The sequence below is a fragment of the Podarcis filfolensis genome (genome assembly GCF_964270895.1).
Source record: "Podarcis filfolensis genome assembly, chromosome: 11".
Taxonomy (NCBI): Eukaryota; Metazoa; Chordata; class Lepidosauria; order Squamata; family Lacertidae; genus Podarcis; species Podarcis filfolensis.
In genome coordinates this window covers 24,934,453-24,951,666 of record NC_139613.1, presented here as the reverse complement: position 1 = coordinate 24,951,666, position 17,214 = coordinate 24,934,453, and the positions used below count along the sequence as shown (strand labels likewise).

At 41.4% G+C, this 17,214-nt stretch overlaps 2 long non-coding RNA genes across 5 annotated transcripts; one reads left to right on the top strand and one right to left on the bottom strand.

The window, feature by feature from the left end:
- Positions 1-7,149: 7,149 nt before the first annotated feature.
- LOC310744688 lies at positions 7,150-17,029 on the bottom strand. 4 transcript variants are annotated; one of them, XR_014539650.1, is made up of 3 exons: positions 13,270-13,371; positions 12,735-12,881; positions 7,150-10,430 (listed from the first exon to the last, which is right to left on the bottom strand). It is a non-coding gene; the product is annotated as an uncharacterized lncRNA (long non-coding RNA). The 4 variants fall into 4 exon arrangements; XR_014539649.1 differs by lacking the exons at positions 7,150-10,430; positions 12,735-12,881; positions 13,270-13,371 and adding exons at positions 10,437-11,433; positions 13,855-16,010; positions 16,564-16,995; XR_014539648.1 differs by lacking the exons at positions 7,150-10,430; positions 12,735-12,881; positions 13,270-13,371 and adding exons at positions 10,999-11,433; positions 13,855-16,010; positions 17,010-17,029.
- Positions 13,266-14,012, top strand: LOC310744695. Its single transcript, XR_014539661.1, has 2 exons — positions 13,266-13,363; positions 13,850-14,012. It is a non-coding gene; the product is annotated as an uncharacterized lncRNA (long non-coding RNA).
- Positions 17,030-17,214: the final 185 nt, after the last annotated feature.

Genomic DNA, 17,214 nt, shown 5'->3' with positions numbered 1-17,214 from the left:
TCAGGGCAATTTACAGATTTGTATGTTAAAAGAATGTGCAGATGGTATGTCAGCAAAGATTGAAACATTTCTCCGCAAAGTGTGCCATGTAAGGAAAACAGCAGGATGGAGAGAGGCTGGGAGAGAGAGCTAAGAACATCAGACGAGCCCTGCTGGTTTGGGTAAAAGATCCAGCTAGTCTATCCTGTTCTCACAATGGGTGTCATTGTCTGGCTGGATACAGAGGAGTGGCAGGGGGTACCAGCTGGGGAACCCCCCAAGGGAAGAATGCTCAGAGGGATTGGAGGCAAGATCTACCAGGATGAGTTGCTGTGCTCACTAGGCCTGGCCTCCTGAGTTGACCACGTTTCCTTGAATAAAGAGTTAACTTCACTGATGCTGTGTGATTTATTGCTGACCTGCTCCTAACTCCAGCTCCTGACAGAGGGCAACAAGAATCTTTTCCATTTCTACAGTATCCTTTATGAGTTGAAGTGACCAGAAATGTACAGAGTATTCCGGGTGTCGTAGCACAATAAATATGTATGATGCCATCATGACATTGACTGTTGTATTTTCAACCCTTTACCTAATGATCCATAATATGGAATTTGACTTTTTCACAGCAACTACACACTGAGTTGTGTAGCTATCCACTAGGGCCGAAGGTTTCATTCCTTATCTGTCACTCACCACCAGTTCAGACCCCATGAATGTATATATGAAATTAAGTTCATAAAGGTTGCTCCACTTTGCACATATTTACATTGAATTATACTTACAATTTCACACTGAGAACTGTTTGCTACCATCATCAAGCTTGGCTACCTCTCAGCTCACCCTTAACTTTAGATCATTAATGAAAAAGCTAAAAAGCATGTGTCCCACTATTCACCCTTGTGCGACTCAATTTCCTATATCCCTCCTTAGGAAGAACTGCCTATTTATTACTGCTTTCTGCTTTCTGTTCCTTAACCAGTTACAAATCCATCAGAGAACCTTGTTATTTTATTCTATGACTGCCAAGTTAACTCAGGAGCCTTTGGTGAGATGCTTTCTCAAAAGCTTTTTGAACATCACACCACACAATCTCAGTGGGATCACCTCTATACCAGGTGTAGAAAAACTTTGGCCTTCTGGATTCCCCCTAATATAATTTTTAATGCTATTTTCATTATAGCATTGAATTTCAGCATTTCATTCAAATTTCATTCAACATTCAGCATTTCATTCAAATTTATGCCTCATTCCCCTAATATATGCATTTTTCTCAAACATTGATTAGAGAATTGCATTGCAAAATATGGAAGAATGTTTGTGTTTTGGTTTTCGTATTGGTAGATTTGCATTTAAATGAGAGCAACAACAAAAATTTCATCTCCATGAGTTGATTTTTTTTGGGGGGTCCCCCTTTTTTCTGTACATCTGCAAACCTTGGGGTTTTTCCCAAGCTTACTGGTGTATCCAGCGCAGTCTTTAGCATATGCGCCTCTGGGGTGCAAAGATCCGCCCAGTGCCCCCAAATTTAGTTTAGCCCCCAAATTAACTTTTATGATGCTTATGTCAGACACTGTGCTTATGCCTTATCTCTTGCTTATGAAAGAAGGGAGGAAAAAGAAACAAACTTTTTTATTTGCTCATTTATTTCCAATACACTTATACTTAAGTATACAACACCACCACACTTAAACTTGTAAGTATTGTTTAGGCACCTGCTTAGGAGAATCACCAGTCATGTCAAAGGTGCTGCTGACCCCGCTGCCACATAGAAGCGCAGCTCAATACAATACGTAACATAATATTTTTATGTAAGAGTTAATTTCGCGTGCACTGCGCCGTTGAGAATGATAAACACTGTCACTGAGTCTGACAAGTGCCGCCGTTATAAATGACAAGTGTCGCTGCTGGCACGGCACATCTCGGGTAAATGAGCGCAAAAGGCGAAAGTCCTTTAGTGAAATAGTAGGTATACATTTCGGTAATACCTAGGTATATATGTATTTTGTTTTTCTAGCTTGATCAAAATTATTTATTTTTTCATAACAGGTAGATAGTTAAGAGCTTAGGCAGCTTAAATGGCGGGCACCTGGCGCCCGCCAGAATTTGGCACCCGGGTGCCCTGCACCCCTTGCACCCCCGGGTAAAGACAACCCCAGGGGGTATATCCCTTGTGTTGCTGTTTCGGCTACCTAAAGCAACAACTCTCACACAATTGCATCTCATGTCACCAAGTGAGGGAGTTATCTATATTCAGAACAAGCCACATGTGACACAGAACAGAGGGTTATAGAGTTATACTTTCATGGCTCTCATACCGGGTGTTGGAGATTATTGAACTTGCTTGCAGAATGCAAGCTGTATTTACTATCAGTAAAAGGATTTTCTCTCTGAAGAAGCTAATCATTTCAACTGGTTCCAATTAAACACTCAAATGCAGGCTTGAAGATGAGCACAGAAGTCCTAACAATGTCATTATGGGAATGCTTCAATTTGAACGTGCATAAGAATTTTAGTGGATCATGCTAATTACTTGCACCACTATGCAGGATCAGGGATAGTGTATGAAGTTTATAGTGAGTGGGGAAGTAAGTAGCTTTCTCTTTACCCTAATGATGAAAGATGGTTTTGAGGGAGAGGGAAAGCATTTTCTCTTGCCCTCTCCCCTCTCGTGGTTCCTATGGAAACCAGCCTAAGTGGGTGTGCTGTTTCCATGCTTATTGAAGATGTAGATTTCACATCTAAGATGGAATTACAATTACAAATGGTGCTCTTGAGCAAAATGAAAAATCAGTTCAAAGTCACAGGCAGAGGACTGTATTAGACAAACACTGATTGGGAACAGGGAAATCATGGCTGTTTCAAAGATAGTGGCATTCCAGAAGTGTAGCTCCTGGTGTGTCACAGCAACCCAAAACTTGACACATGGGATGCACAACTTGTAAAAGAAGACATCGCATCGCACAGGGTCTCTGATGACTTCCTGTGTCAACTGCATCACTAGTGCTGCTGACCGGCAAATCTGCAAATGAGACCAAGAAAGGAAGACACACTTGAAAAAACATATTTGAGCTCAGTCACTGTATTACAGCCCCCTTGTTCCCTTAAACCAAATGCAGACATGCCTGTATCTTTCTCTGTCTAGGAAAACTATTGCTCTATTTTTATCACTCCTCCTTGTCCTGTTCCTTCCTGCTTGCTTTATTCAGAGGTGGAGAAGGAAGAAACTGTTGAACTTAAGAGTGTGTGCTCCTTAAACTAAACTTATGGTCCCCAGCTTATTTTTTTTCTCTCTTATAAAGTTATGTGTGGAACTGATATATAAGACCCCTATTCTACGATTTAGGAGGGGGAAGGTAACACGTGCATTGCCTCTACTTTTGACTTCCACGTGGTCATTTTAAGCCTTCACAGTCCCTATTCAAGGACAAATGGATAAGGACATAAGAACAGGCCCATCTTGTCCAGCATCTTGTTCTCACAGTGTCTACCCAGATGCCTGTGGGAAACCCACGAGGAGGACCTGAGCACAAGAGCACTTTCTCCTCTTGAGGTTTCCAGCAACTGGTATTCAGAAGCATGTTGCCTCTGACAGTGAAGATGGAGCATAGCTGTCAAGGTAGGAGGGTGTCAGCTGCCATCTGGGCTGTGCTCCTTACCCGACTGGCAAGCCAACAATTGCAAAGGGGTGAGCCAGAATAGCCACAACTGTGCTCACTGCCTTCCCTGCTGATCAGTGGACCCCATTGCTCAGATGATTCCACAGGGACTACAATGGGAGCCTGATCTCCTTTTCTGAAATCCCTAAGCCACTCTACATGCTGATTATATCACTAATCCTGCACCCCCAATAAAAGCTTCTGGGACTTCTAACTCCCCACATTTTAAGATGGGGGACTATGTTGTGACTTCTACTTAAAGGCTTCACATCTGCCCTGCTTTCTTGCTATTGTTACTTGAATCTATTAGTTTGTTATCCTGCACGCACAGTGGCATTAAGTCAACATAACTTCTTTTTATTCATCTGACAAAACATATGTACCCTGCATCCACTAAAGCCTCTAAGCAGCTTACACAAAACAATATAAAATATTGATGAAAGATACAGAAAAATCAAAGGTTAAAAACTAATTGACATAAAATTTATCAAAAAAACCCCAAATCTATATTTTGTTTTAAAGCAGCTTTAAAACATATGCACATCATAAAATTGCATGTTGACCTTACTTTGCAACCATCTGTTAACAAAGATAGTCATGGGCAGGTCCAGAACTTTCTGTATTGTCAGAACTACGAATGTCCCTGCTTCCAATTCACAGTTGGCTTTGCCTCTTCAGAATGGTAACAGTCAATCTAGATTCTGTATGTTGCTAGATTTGGGCAGCAACTCCTTGTATTTTGAGACTAATTGCTCTCCTACTGTACCACTTGAAAGCTGGTGGTTTGTTTGTTTGGGGTTTCTTTTGGGTTAAAGGTGTATTAAAAACAGCAGCTGCTTTCTGCTGAGATTTCCCAGTGCCTTGTGGGCTTGTTTAAAACAGTTCTCTAATTTTAGTTTTAAATTCAGGGCATTATCCCTCTTCTGCTGTGTGCAACTGCTCCCAACTATGAGTAACTTGCTTGTGGAGGTCTGGAATGGCTGGACATGGCTAGCAATAGACTGAGCAGCTTAATTCCATTATGTTTCAGTCTGGCTGGCACTCAGTCTCAGGTCCATTCCATTTTGTGCAGATATGTTTTTTTTAAAGTATGCATAGGAAGTCCATATTTAATTTGTGTGCACTTTTCAGTGCTTTTCAATGCATTCATCCACACACACACACACACACACACACACACACACACTTTACACTCATCTTTTATGTAAAATATAAATGTATGTCTGTCTTTTTTGTGTACCAGAACAGCATCTCAAACTCTGAAGAGTTTGAATAATAATCTGAATAATAATAATAATAATAATAATAATAATAATAATAATAATAATATCCTACCCATCTGGCTGGGTTGCCCCAGCCACTCTAGGAGTTGTGTTCTGATCTGCAAGAAAGTTCAGGGCTGTCAGATCAGTGTGGACAACTGTGAAAAGGCGACTGAACAGATTCCTCCGTCTTTAATAATAATAATAATAATAATAATAATAATAATAATAATAATTTATTATTTATACCCCGCCCTCAGCCACTCTTAAGTGCCTTAACATGGCACATAATAGTGCTTGATTCCAACAGTTTATACTCAGCCCATGACTGTCAGGGAAGGAGGAAAAAGCTGAGTCCCGTTCTCTGGGGAAGGGTAAAACCTCTGCCCTGCTTGCAAAAGATTCCATGTTCAATCCCTGGCATCTCTGGGTAGAACTGGGAGAGAACCTTGCTTGAAACCCCCGAGAGTCACTGCCATGCAGTGCAGGCACTCCTGAGCTAGATGGACTATTCAGGGGTCAGCAACCTTTTTCAGCCTTTTTCAGCCATGGGCCAGTCCACTGTCCTTCAGACCTTGTGGGGGGCCAGACTATATTCTGGGGGGGGGGGAATGAATGAATTCCTATGCCCCACAAATAACCCAGAGATGCATTTTAAATAAAAGCACACATTCTACTCATATAAAAACACCAGGCAGGCCCCACAAATAACCCAGAGATTCATTTTAAATAAAAGGACACATTCTACTCATGTAAAAACACACCGATTCCCGGAATGTCCGCGGGCCGAATTGAGAAGGCGATTGGGCTGGATCTGGCCCCCGAGCCTTAGTTTGCCTACCCATGGACTAATGGAACTGACACAACATAAGGCAGCTAACCATGCTCCTATATTGCACCCAATGACACATGGGGCAGCATGGATCACACCTTGGTTGCTTCCCTTCCACACTTCTCCAGTGTTGAACTGATCATATCCCAAGGGGATGATGATGATAATTTGAAAACAGAAAACAGGAGCATCACTGTCCAAAACATGGACAGAAATGCTCTCTCCCCTGCAGTGATCTATCCCTCATCTACCCTGTTGAGAGAGGACCATCATCATAGCACTAAGCGACGAGTGTGGGGCTTTTAATCAGTGGGGGAAGAGAGGTTTTATTAAGTGCAATTCAGCTTCCAGCTAATCAGCCAGCAGCAATTGAGGTCCTCAAGGTTTCTTACTAAATCTAAATGGAGATTATTGTGACAGGAGAAATTGCTCTACTCTATTTAACAGAGCTCCGTAGCTAGGAAAGGATTAGCCAGGAAAATTAAGAGATATGACAGTTGGAAAACAATAGGCGCACCACTGAAATATTTGCAGCCTTCATCAGGTGATTGGTCCATCAAATCCAGTTCTGCCTATTCTGGTGGTTAATTTTCCAAGGACTTCAGCAAAGGTTGCTTCAGTCACTTGCTATCATTCACTTTTAGCAGGAAAGCTGGAAGACTAACCATAATGCATTTTAAGCATCTGTATATAAAGCATGTGTTCAGTCAATGCACTGCGGCCTGTCTCCTCTTTGGGCTTATCCACACGTACCTTTCCTCCACTCTTTTCAGGGCTGGTTCAGCAGCAGGTCAGAATGAAGACTTAGAAACTCAAAGTAAAGTCAGCTTTTATTTAAGATAATAGTATACAAGCAAAGAGCACCCAGGCACAACTGCCCTAAGTGGCAACATTGCCAAGACTAACTCTTGGCCCCTCCTCTCTCCTCCTAAACCTCCTCCTCTAGATGTCTCTCAAGCCAGCATAAACTCTGGTGACAAGGGAGCTTCCTATGGACTTTCTGAGCTTTCTTTTCAGCTGCTTGCAAACCCCTGTGTGACCTTGGAGTCAAAAAGGGGAGGGGAGCTTACTACAGTGGGACAGGGCAGTTGCTGCAAAGCTGTTGCAGCTTCTGTTCCTTCCTCCTCCTCTCTTTTAGGTCTGGGGCCTGAAGTATCTCCCTCTGCACTTTGTCCTGCCCTTGAATGGCTCTCTGCCTCTGGCTCTTTCCCTTGAGCCTGTCATTTCTTCCACCTCCCAGCCTCCACTCTCCTCTGACCTGTCTTCAGAGTACAATCACCACAATCCAGGTTGCGAGCCTTCCTCCTCTGCTACTTACCCAGGGGGTTCTTCGGCTGGAACCCTCCACCACTCCTCCAGCCAGTCCCTGACAGTTCTTTCCAGGTATGGTCTGCGCTTTAAAACTTCATGTCTGAGCACCTTTTTCAATCTCTGCAGCTTTCCCATGAAAACCCACTCTTTAAAGCTCAATCAGAGCAAACAGCAATCCAAGGAAAGCTCACATTGATGTTTGTTGCTACGGAGCACTTAAGAGCAAGTTTTCACGAGGAAAGCTCTGGGGCAACAAACAAACAGACACAGAGCTTTCTAGTGCAGACCTGTGCCTGGAAAGAGCAGAGCTAAAGGTAAGTATGGATAAACCTTTTATCATTCTGAAGAACAAAAGGCACCCTGATTTTAAAGATTGGCTTTCTACTGACCTCCCTGTGTGCCATTTTTTTAATTTTTTTTTATTATCTTTCTTTTGTATTTTAACAAACATATCATATCAATAACATACATGTTACAAATCTTCATCCCCTTTCCTCCCAGGCTTCCCCCAGCTCCCTTATCATATACTGCTGTTTCCACCAATTCACCATATCGTTTCTTCTTTGTTTTATATGTTCTATATTAAAAAAGTGTGTATGTTTATTTAAAACCTGCCATCAAGTCAATGTTTTTTTTGTTTGTTTCTGCAAATATAAAAGGTTCCCACTCTTTTTCAAAGTCACTGCTGTCCTTTTCTCGTAGTCTATCTGTCAATTTTGCCATTTCTGCGTAGTTCATCAATTTCTCTTGTCATTGTGCTTTTGTTGGAATTTCTCCAGCCTTCCAGTTTTGTGCTACCAAAATTCTCGCCGCCGTGGTAGCATACATGAATGTCCTCTTCTCTTTCAGCAGATCTTGACCTAAAATACCTAACAGGAAGGCTTCTGGTTGTTTAACAAATGTCATGTTCAGCATTTTTTTTCAATTCTTTGTATATCATTTCCCAATATGTTTTTATATTTTTACAATCCCACCATATATGGTAAAAAGTACCTTCAGCATCACACCTCCAAGACTTCTTCTGTTCATTTTTATATATATTTATGTTTTTTGCTGTTATCCATACACCCAAATATTTTACCTTTTTATATGCTTCTACTCCTATCATTTCTGTTACTTCTTTCCTCTCATGTTCTTTAAGGTTTTTTAATAGCAGTTTGGTGTTATTTTTGTTTATTTTAAATCCTGCCACTTGTCCAAACTCTTGTATTATGTTCATTACTTTTGGGAGGGAGATTTTTGGATCTTCCACAATGATTACCAGATCATCCGCAAAGGCTTTCAATTTCTGCTCACTTTTTTTTTACTTTTATTCCCAATATTTCTTTATTTTCTCTTACTTTCCTCGTCGGTACTCCCAGTACCAGATTGAACAACAGCGGTGATAACCAACATCCTTGTCTTTGTATGCCATTTTTTGACTGCCTGTTTTGGGTCATTTTTTTTTCTGCCAAGACAAACCTTGCTGCCAGGTTTTAGCCACATCGCCAGAATCTCAAGTCACCATTTTGTGCCACTTTAGCTGAAATGGATATATTGATGATGAGCTGTTCCCTAAATCTGAGAGTTGCTTCTCTCACCATGTCCTTTGAGGTACCAACAGCAACTCACCTCTCCTTTCTTCAAAGTTGTGTGCAGAGAAGTATTTAATGACATGAAGGCAACTCCCAGGAAAGATGGCGAATCGAGCGTTCTGGAACTGGCTCTGCAGTTCAAAGGTTTGTTTACAGATCCATGGGGTGTTTGGTCATTTATATTATTCAGCTAGATAAATTGCCCTCACATTTTGGCAGGCATGAAAACTACTCTTGGGAGCTATCCAATGTACTGGAACGGTAATGTGAAGTGTAACTGGGAAGGAGAGTTGCTGTACTGCTGTACTGCAGAAAGAATAATTAGGTTCCGCTGTAAGGTGAAGTAGTTTAAGATGATGAGAAGCAAGATAGGCCATCTTATAGTCAAGAAGAGAGCTGAGCTAATCAAACCAATGAGCTTCATCAAAACATCACACATACAAAATTTTCACAGAAGTGTTTCCATCACCAAAGTAACTGGATCAACATCCTGTCTTGCCACTCTGAACTGTATTTGTTTCATTGCCCTTACATCGCAGCAAGGCAGTGAACAAGCTCCCACATTGCCAAGGCAACCAGGCCAATGCTCCTTGTTTTGCCAAGCTGTGCTGTGAGGACAAGCAATGAATGCTCCATGATGAAGCAATCTGGTATGGCAGGAGGTGTCAACCCGATTGCCTCAGCAATGAGGACACATTACATTGCGTCCTGAGAATACAGCATTGGTTTTGTTTGCTCTTACCACTGCTACATAGTCAAATCTGATTGGCTATTGACCTAAGTGGTACTCTGATGTCCTTGCATTTGTTGCTCACGATCTTTCTTTCTTTCTTTCTTTCTTTCTTTCTTTCTTTCTTTCCTGCAACACTTTTCTTCAGAATTATTCAACTCTGACATATTTCAGAATTTAATCTCCTGTAGAAAGTGATGGCACTGCCGTTATCTTTAGAAGGATATATGCCTATAGCTGAACAATTTGTGTAGATCACTTTCTGTTTTCATGAAGCAGCTCATACTTTCTACCTAAACAACCAAGGGAAGTCTTAGTTGCTTGATATATAGCAGATTCTTTCTTGGAACTGCCTGATTGAAGATCCAGCTTGTGCTGTCATTTCTTTTGAGAAAGCTTCACATAATTTGGATCAACATGCATACATTAGTCACACCTAACACCCTCATCACACATTACTTCACAATTGAGATATGTGATTTTGTGCATGCCTATTTCTTTCTTTAACCAGGTCAAAGAAAACTTGGTTAGTGAATGAGTAAGCAGCTGGTTCACTTAGGGCAGGAATAACCAGCTGCACAAATATTATATGGTGGACATCTGGCTTGCCAACAGTATATGTGAAGAATATCTAGGGGTTCTTAGTAGACCACAACCTTGACATGAGTCAACAGTGTGATGCAGCAAAAAAACTAATGCTGTTCTAGGCTGCATCAACAGCAGTATGGTGTCCAGATCCAGGAAAGTCATAGTACTGGTCTATTCCATTCAGACCATACCTGAAGTACACTTGGAAGGTGGTGGACCCTCCTTACTTGGAGGTATTTAAGCAAAGGCTGGATGGCCATCTGTCATGGATGCTTTAGTTAAGATTCCTGCATTGCAGAGGGTCAGACTAAATGAGCCTCAGCGTTACCTCCAACTCTCCAGTTCTATGATTCTATGATTCTGTGCTCTGTACTAGTAAATATCTAGTTATACATTTTTCATTAAGGTGTATACCTGACTCCCACTTATTGCAGCTAAATTTCAGGTCTGCTGAAATCCCAAAGAGTTCTTTTTTGCAAACAGCCCTCACCTTCAGATCTATATATTAATAATGATGTGATAAAAATTGCCTTTTGAAACATTTTGTACAATGTAGCTCTAATCACCACCATAATGATAGGAATGTATGCACCTTTCAACATTTACTGCTACAGGGAAATGTTATTCCAGCCTTTTGTCCTTCAGGATATATTGACTTGAGTGCATTAACTAAAACGGTAACATTTAATTATTCCTATGCCGTTCCAGTACCTCTCAGCTGTGCATCAAATACACAATACCAAAATGGGAAGCCTACTTTCCATAACTAAATATTTATAGCTGTAGGATATCCGGTCATGAACAGTTGTAGAAACTAAACTCTTTAAAAAGAACGCTGAACTCTTGTCCCCAATGCTATACTGAAAAGTTACAGGCTTTCTGAAACAGGAATTCACATTTCAAAGAAGAGATTGAAGGCAAAACCATATAGACATCTATTCTGCAAGACTTTAGTTAAAGAAATGCTCATACATTCAGCTTCTCTTCCACTGAAAACAGAAGGATGTAAACGTATCTTATTTTGTTAATTTAAAAGATTTTTTTTAAAAATATATTTTTTATTGGTTTTTGCACATATTTTCCAAACATAACATCCCATCCTATGCAGCATAACATACCTTCGGCTATCACAGGCAGAGACTTCTGTCAACCTTGACTAATGGTTTTCTAACTTCCTTTCTGATTTTGCATTTTATTTTAATAGTTATTGCTATAAAATCCATATCCTAAATAAACTCCTTCTTAGTCCTCTTTCGCAATAATTCATATGGTTCTCCTTACAAAACTTCTTGCAACCCTACAAGTGATGTCAATTGATTACAATTGTCTTTCAAATATATCATAAATTTATTCCAGTCTTTCAGGAAAGTCTGGTCTTGCTGGTTCCAAATTTTCCCAGTTAATTTCGCCAACTCGGCATAGTATATCGGTTTCATCTGCCACTCTTCTTAATTTAAAAGATTTAAATACTGCCCAGCAGTGGAGCTTGCAGGCTGATTCACTAAACAACATAAAATAATGCACAATTACTTTATTTTTTGTGGGTCATAAGAGAATGCCTTCTGTGGAACAGTTACTTTGACTATGGCTGCAATCATAGAGTGGCAACAGGGTGACGTATTGTACATTTTTACTTAATAACGTAAGAAGATCCATGCTGGATCCATGTGGCCCAGCATCCTGTTCTCACAGTGATCCACCAGGTGCCTATGGGCATCCCAGAGAGGGAACATGAGTGCATCCACATTCTCCCCGCTTGTGGTTCCCAGGAAGCAGTTGCTCTGATAGTAGCTGTAGAACATAGTTATTGTGGACAGTAAAAAAGGTAAAGGTAAAGGACCCTGGATGGTTAAGTCCAGTCAAAGGCGACTATGGGGTTGCAGCATTCCTCTTGCTTTCAGGCCAAGGGAGCTGGTGTTTGTTCACAGACAGCTTTCCGGGTCATGTGACCAGTATGACTAAACCGCTTCTGGCGCAACAGGACACTGTGACAGAAACCAGAGCGCCTGGAAATGCCATTTACCTTCCCACCGCAGCGGTCCCTATTTATTTACTTGCACTGGCATGCTTTCGAACTGCTAGGTTGGCAGGAGCTGGGACAGAGCAACGGGAGCTCATGCCATCATGGAGATTTGAACCGCCGACCTTCTGATCGGCAAGCCCAAGAGGCCCAGAGGATTAGACCATAGCACCACCAGTGGACCGTAGCCACTGATAGTCTTATTCTCCTTTATCCTCTATGTACCCTCCTTGAATTTTCCCAATCCCTTTTAAAAACCATCTAAGCTGATGGTCTTCAGTATACTTTGTGATGTAGCACAACTAGTCAACTCAATGCAACCATCATCTACTTCTGGGATGGGGAAACTGGTGCCTTGTGAGCCATTTGGCCTAATTTTGTGTGATCCACAGCCTCCAGATACCACGGGCTCATTGAACACCGATTTATCCAGGTAGAGCTGGGAACAATTCCTGTCTGAAATGGAAACCCTGAAGTACCATTACCAGACAGTTTAGACAATACTGAGTTAGAATGATTGATCATTTGACTCATTAGGAGGCAGCTTTTGCATTCAAAGTATGTTTTCGACCACTGAGATACAACCCTTTCCATTATTTAAATTTAAAGTATACTTAAATTTTAGCTTTCCTATTGAAATCCATTAAGACAAAATTTTAGCTTTTGCACTAATTAGGGCAAAACATTGGGATGGATCATGCTCTTTGTAGTTTAAGCAAGTCATAGCAGGTATCATTTTGGGGTTCACAGTTCTACTCTGAACATTTACACTCCCCTCCTACCTTGGGACCTATATGTCTTGGGGAAGCCAGTAGGATCTTCACCAGCTTCAGGTGGTCACAAAGTGCAAGGGGGCTTTGATATCATTTTAGCAAAGGAGAACTCAGCCTCTCAGTGTAAGTATGTAACTGGCTGTATATTGTTTTAACCTGAAGGAAAGAAGAGAAATGTAAACAGTGGCCTCGAGGAAAAGATGAAGGTGTGACTCTGCATTTAGAACAGCTCAATGAACAGAGCAAAACACTGAGAACACAGTCTGAAAATGCAATGGATCAGAGAGAAGAGTCTTAGACTAATACGAAAATAATAATAATAAAAAAAATCAGGCTCCAGCAAGCAAGTGAAAATTAGAACTTGGCCCCAAACCCTGGAAATGAAGTAGAAAAAGAAGAAAATACTTCCAAAGGGAATTTCAATTTCATGTCAAGCCCAAAAGATAAAATCCAAATCTTGCCTCATACCATTTATCTAACAAGTTAATTACAGATAGTTGGCCTGAAACAACAAGTTAACAATTTATGGAGAAAGGAGACTAACTGAGATAAGGCAGCTGATCTATGTGGAGTCTGAAGCTATCTGGCTTAGGGGCGATATGGAGATATCTATTAGCACTGGCTTCCTTGTTTCTTAGGTGCTCCTCTGAGAAAAAAGCAAGACAATGTAGAATTAGCACAATTCATGAGAGGAGATGCTTTTTGTGACTATGGCTTCAGAACATTGTAATACCCATGTCTACATATATGGTGAGGAAAGTAATTAATGTAAACCCCTTTCTTTTTAAAGGGGTCCTAAGTATAATGGTTGGTATCCAATTGGTGTCTTTCAATTGACTGAAGGCATCCATCAGCAAGCAGAAATGGGAGGGATACATTTCTGGCAATTCTCCCTGCTCATGAAGCTCCTAAACTTTCCTTAAATCAGTCTCAGGGGGGTCATACTGCCCAGGGCAGATTTTTTAGGGTGAGAGGGGTAATTAACAAAAATTGCTTCCCTCCTGATAGATGCTTCCCGTCAGCATACTGTAGGAGCAGGTATCTTGAGATTCCTGCATTGTAGGAGGTTGGACTAGATGGTCCTTGGGGTCCATTCCAACTCTTACAATTCTATGATTTATGAGCTTACCACCTCATTTAAAGTTGTGCATTTCTGGAGTCCACTGGTGTCCCCCCTCCACCATTTGGACCAAGCAGTGAAAGATCAGACAAGTTCAAATGATTCTGAAGTTTTTACTAGACTCAGCTATAACAGGCTAAGAAAAGGAATTACACACACACACAAAACACCACACAGAGAGCAAATGGTTCTTATATGTAATGGTCTCTTTTCTGGCAAGCATAGGTTGCCTCAAGTACATGTCTGACTCTTAAGTTCATTTTTTTGAACTGAGTACTATATCACAAAATTTGTAGAAAGTAGAAAATCAGAAGGATAATTATGTTCCAATCCAGGCCACTTCACTTAAAAGTATGGACCGGACAAAAACAGAACAAAATGAAGAAGAAGAGGAGGAGGAGGAGGAGGAGGAGGAGGAGGAGGAGGAGGAGGAGGAGGAGGAATTATCCATTACTATCTCAGCAGAGGATTAGCTAAGCTAACCTGTGGCATATAGATTCTATTGTTTTGTAACTCACATCATCTCTGACCACTGGGTATGTTGGCTGAGGCTGATGGAGCCCAGTAAACACAGGTTTCCTGAACTTGGTCTATAACAGTATATAAAATATACACTGCACATCAACATATGATGTGTATGTATTGTTATTTTCAGCATTGTTTCACTTAGAATGCATCCAAGTGAGATCCTGGTGTGTGCTTGAATACTGCACAAACTCCTAGCCTCATCTAACAACACAAACACCATGCCTACAACCCTTTATCAAGGTGAAATGCAATCAATCAATCAATCAATCAAATAAATAAATAAATAAATAAATGTGTATATCACCCTTCATCTGTAGATCTCAGGGCAGTTCACAAGATAAAATTACAATATAAAAACCACAAAATACATAATAAAAATAAGAACAACTACAAACCAATAATCCCACCCCCACAACACATTTAAAAGGGCATCAGATGTCAGTCAGCCAAAGGCCTGGTTGAAGAGGAACATGTTCACCTGGTACCTAAAGGTGTATAATGAGGGCACCAGGCAAGCCTCCTGGCAAGGAGAGCATTCCACAAATGGGGAGCCATTGCAGAAAATGCCCGTTCACATGTTGCCACCCTCCAGAACTCTCGTGGAGAAGGCACATGAAGAAAGACCTCAGATGATGATCACAAGATGCAGGTAGGTTCATATGGGGAGAGGTGGTCCTTGAGATATTGCCGTCCTGAGCTGTTTAAGCCTTTAGAGGTCAAAACCAGCACCGGAAACCAATCGGAAGCAGGCCAGGATTGCCCAATTAACAGTTTAGAAATGGGTGCTGGGATGGATCCAATATGCTCTCCTACTTCTTCCCTGCCAAACAGCTGATTTTGCAAAAAAGGAGCTCTGCTCACATAGACCTAGATACTCCTGACGTTTTTTATTAGACCAAAGACCAATATTATTATTGTTTTTTGCAGAATAAATCAGCCTCCGATGAACAATGTAAAGTTTTCTCTTGCTGTGCTGTACTTTGCATTGTGTATATATCACTGAGCAAAGCATGCCACCAGTAATCATCCATCCCATTTTCTCTGCCTTTTTTCTCTTCCTTTAAAGAGTAGAGGATGAGATCCGCTGAGACCCAGGGAATCATTTGCTACAGAAATGGCTCTTGAAGTGGATATGCTCCAACCATGCAGATGCCCTCATTTGTCTGGGAACCAGTGATCTGTTTCTGTTGTGTCTTCTTCTATGTTACATTAGTCCTCTGAGCGGCTTTTGTTAGGATAATCTTTTGCAGGGCTTCTCAAGCGGTTCAGAAAATCAAGGAAAGCATTGCCTGAAGTAGTGTGATACATCTCCATTTACTCACAACCCATTCAGTTGTCTCCTGGTATTTGGAGTACACACTGAAATAGAATCCACTTATTGCCATATAAAAGCTATACTTGCATTGGATTGACAGGTATGCTGTAGCAGATTTGTGGTTTGCCAGTGAGTCGCATTAATGAAGATGCAAGAGTTCCATCGTAAGGCAATCACATCTGGACTCGAATCTAATTGCAGCGGAATGTGAAAAAACACATGCCAACCTTTGTAATACAGATCTCTGAAATGCAAAGAAGATGGATCAGGAGTTCAAATAAAGTACACTGGCATCCTCGTTGCTGTTGTTTGCTCAGAAATTCTAGGAAACAAAAAAAATCTGTGCTGTTTTGAAATCCATGGATACAATCAATGCAGTTTTTGTGGGAATTAAGACTCAAAGTATATGGAAGACAGGCCTGGGCCATTTGACCCTTTAATTAGTTCTCTTTCCCCTCCTATAAAAACTACAGTGGTACCTCAGGTTACATACACTTCAGGTTACATACGCTTCAGGTTACAGACTCCGCTAACCCAGAAATAGTGCTTCAGGTTAAGAACTTTGCTTCAGGATGAGAACAGAAATCGTGCTCCAGTGGCACGGTGGCAGTGGGAGGCCCCATTAGCTAAAGTGGTGCTTCAGGTTAAGAACGGACCTCCGGAACGAATTAAGTACTTAACCCGAGGTACCACTGTACTCGAGACACTCTCTTTTAAAGTTTAAATAACATACAACTGTTACTGATCATACTTGCACTTGCAGATTAAATATACAATGCAGGTCGGTGATACTTAAATTGCTAAAACATCTTGCATAGATTAAACTCTTACAGACTAACTAACTCTGAGGCAGACAGCAGCACAACACAACATACCTGCTGCTCTAAATGTTAAGACTGTTCCACTAACTGCCATAACTGTACCAACTGCCATAACTGACACAGAGTGTATGACATCACAGAGTTCTACAGCTCTTGCAATTAACCCTTTACATCAGGGTAGGCAAACTAAGGCCCGGGGGCCGGATCCGGCCCAATCGCCTTCTAAATCCGGCCCACAGACGGTCCGGGAATCAGTGTGTTTTTACATGAGTAGAATGTGTCCTTTTATTTAAAATGCATCTCTGGGTTATTTGTGGGGCATAGGAATTCGTTCATCCCCCCTCCCAAATATAGTCTGGCCCCCCACAAGGTCTGAGGGACAGTGGATTGGCCCCCTACTGAAAAAGTTTGCTGACCCCTGCTTTATATATACATTTTGGATGCTAACATGCCACAGTTTTGAAAGGTTGTTGTGCTTAAACAACTTGGGACCAAAGTACCTTAAGGATCATCTGCTCCCTTTTGCTCCACCTCAATCACTGAGAACCTCCGACGAGGCACCTCTTGTGCTTCCCCAAGCCTCTGGGGTTCAGTGAGCTCTTACTAGGGACCGAGCCTTTAGCGTGGCAGCCCTGTCCTGTGGAACTCCCTGCCAGTAGAGGTTTGGTAGGAATCATCCCTGCCTTCTTTTAGATGTCAGCTAAT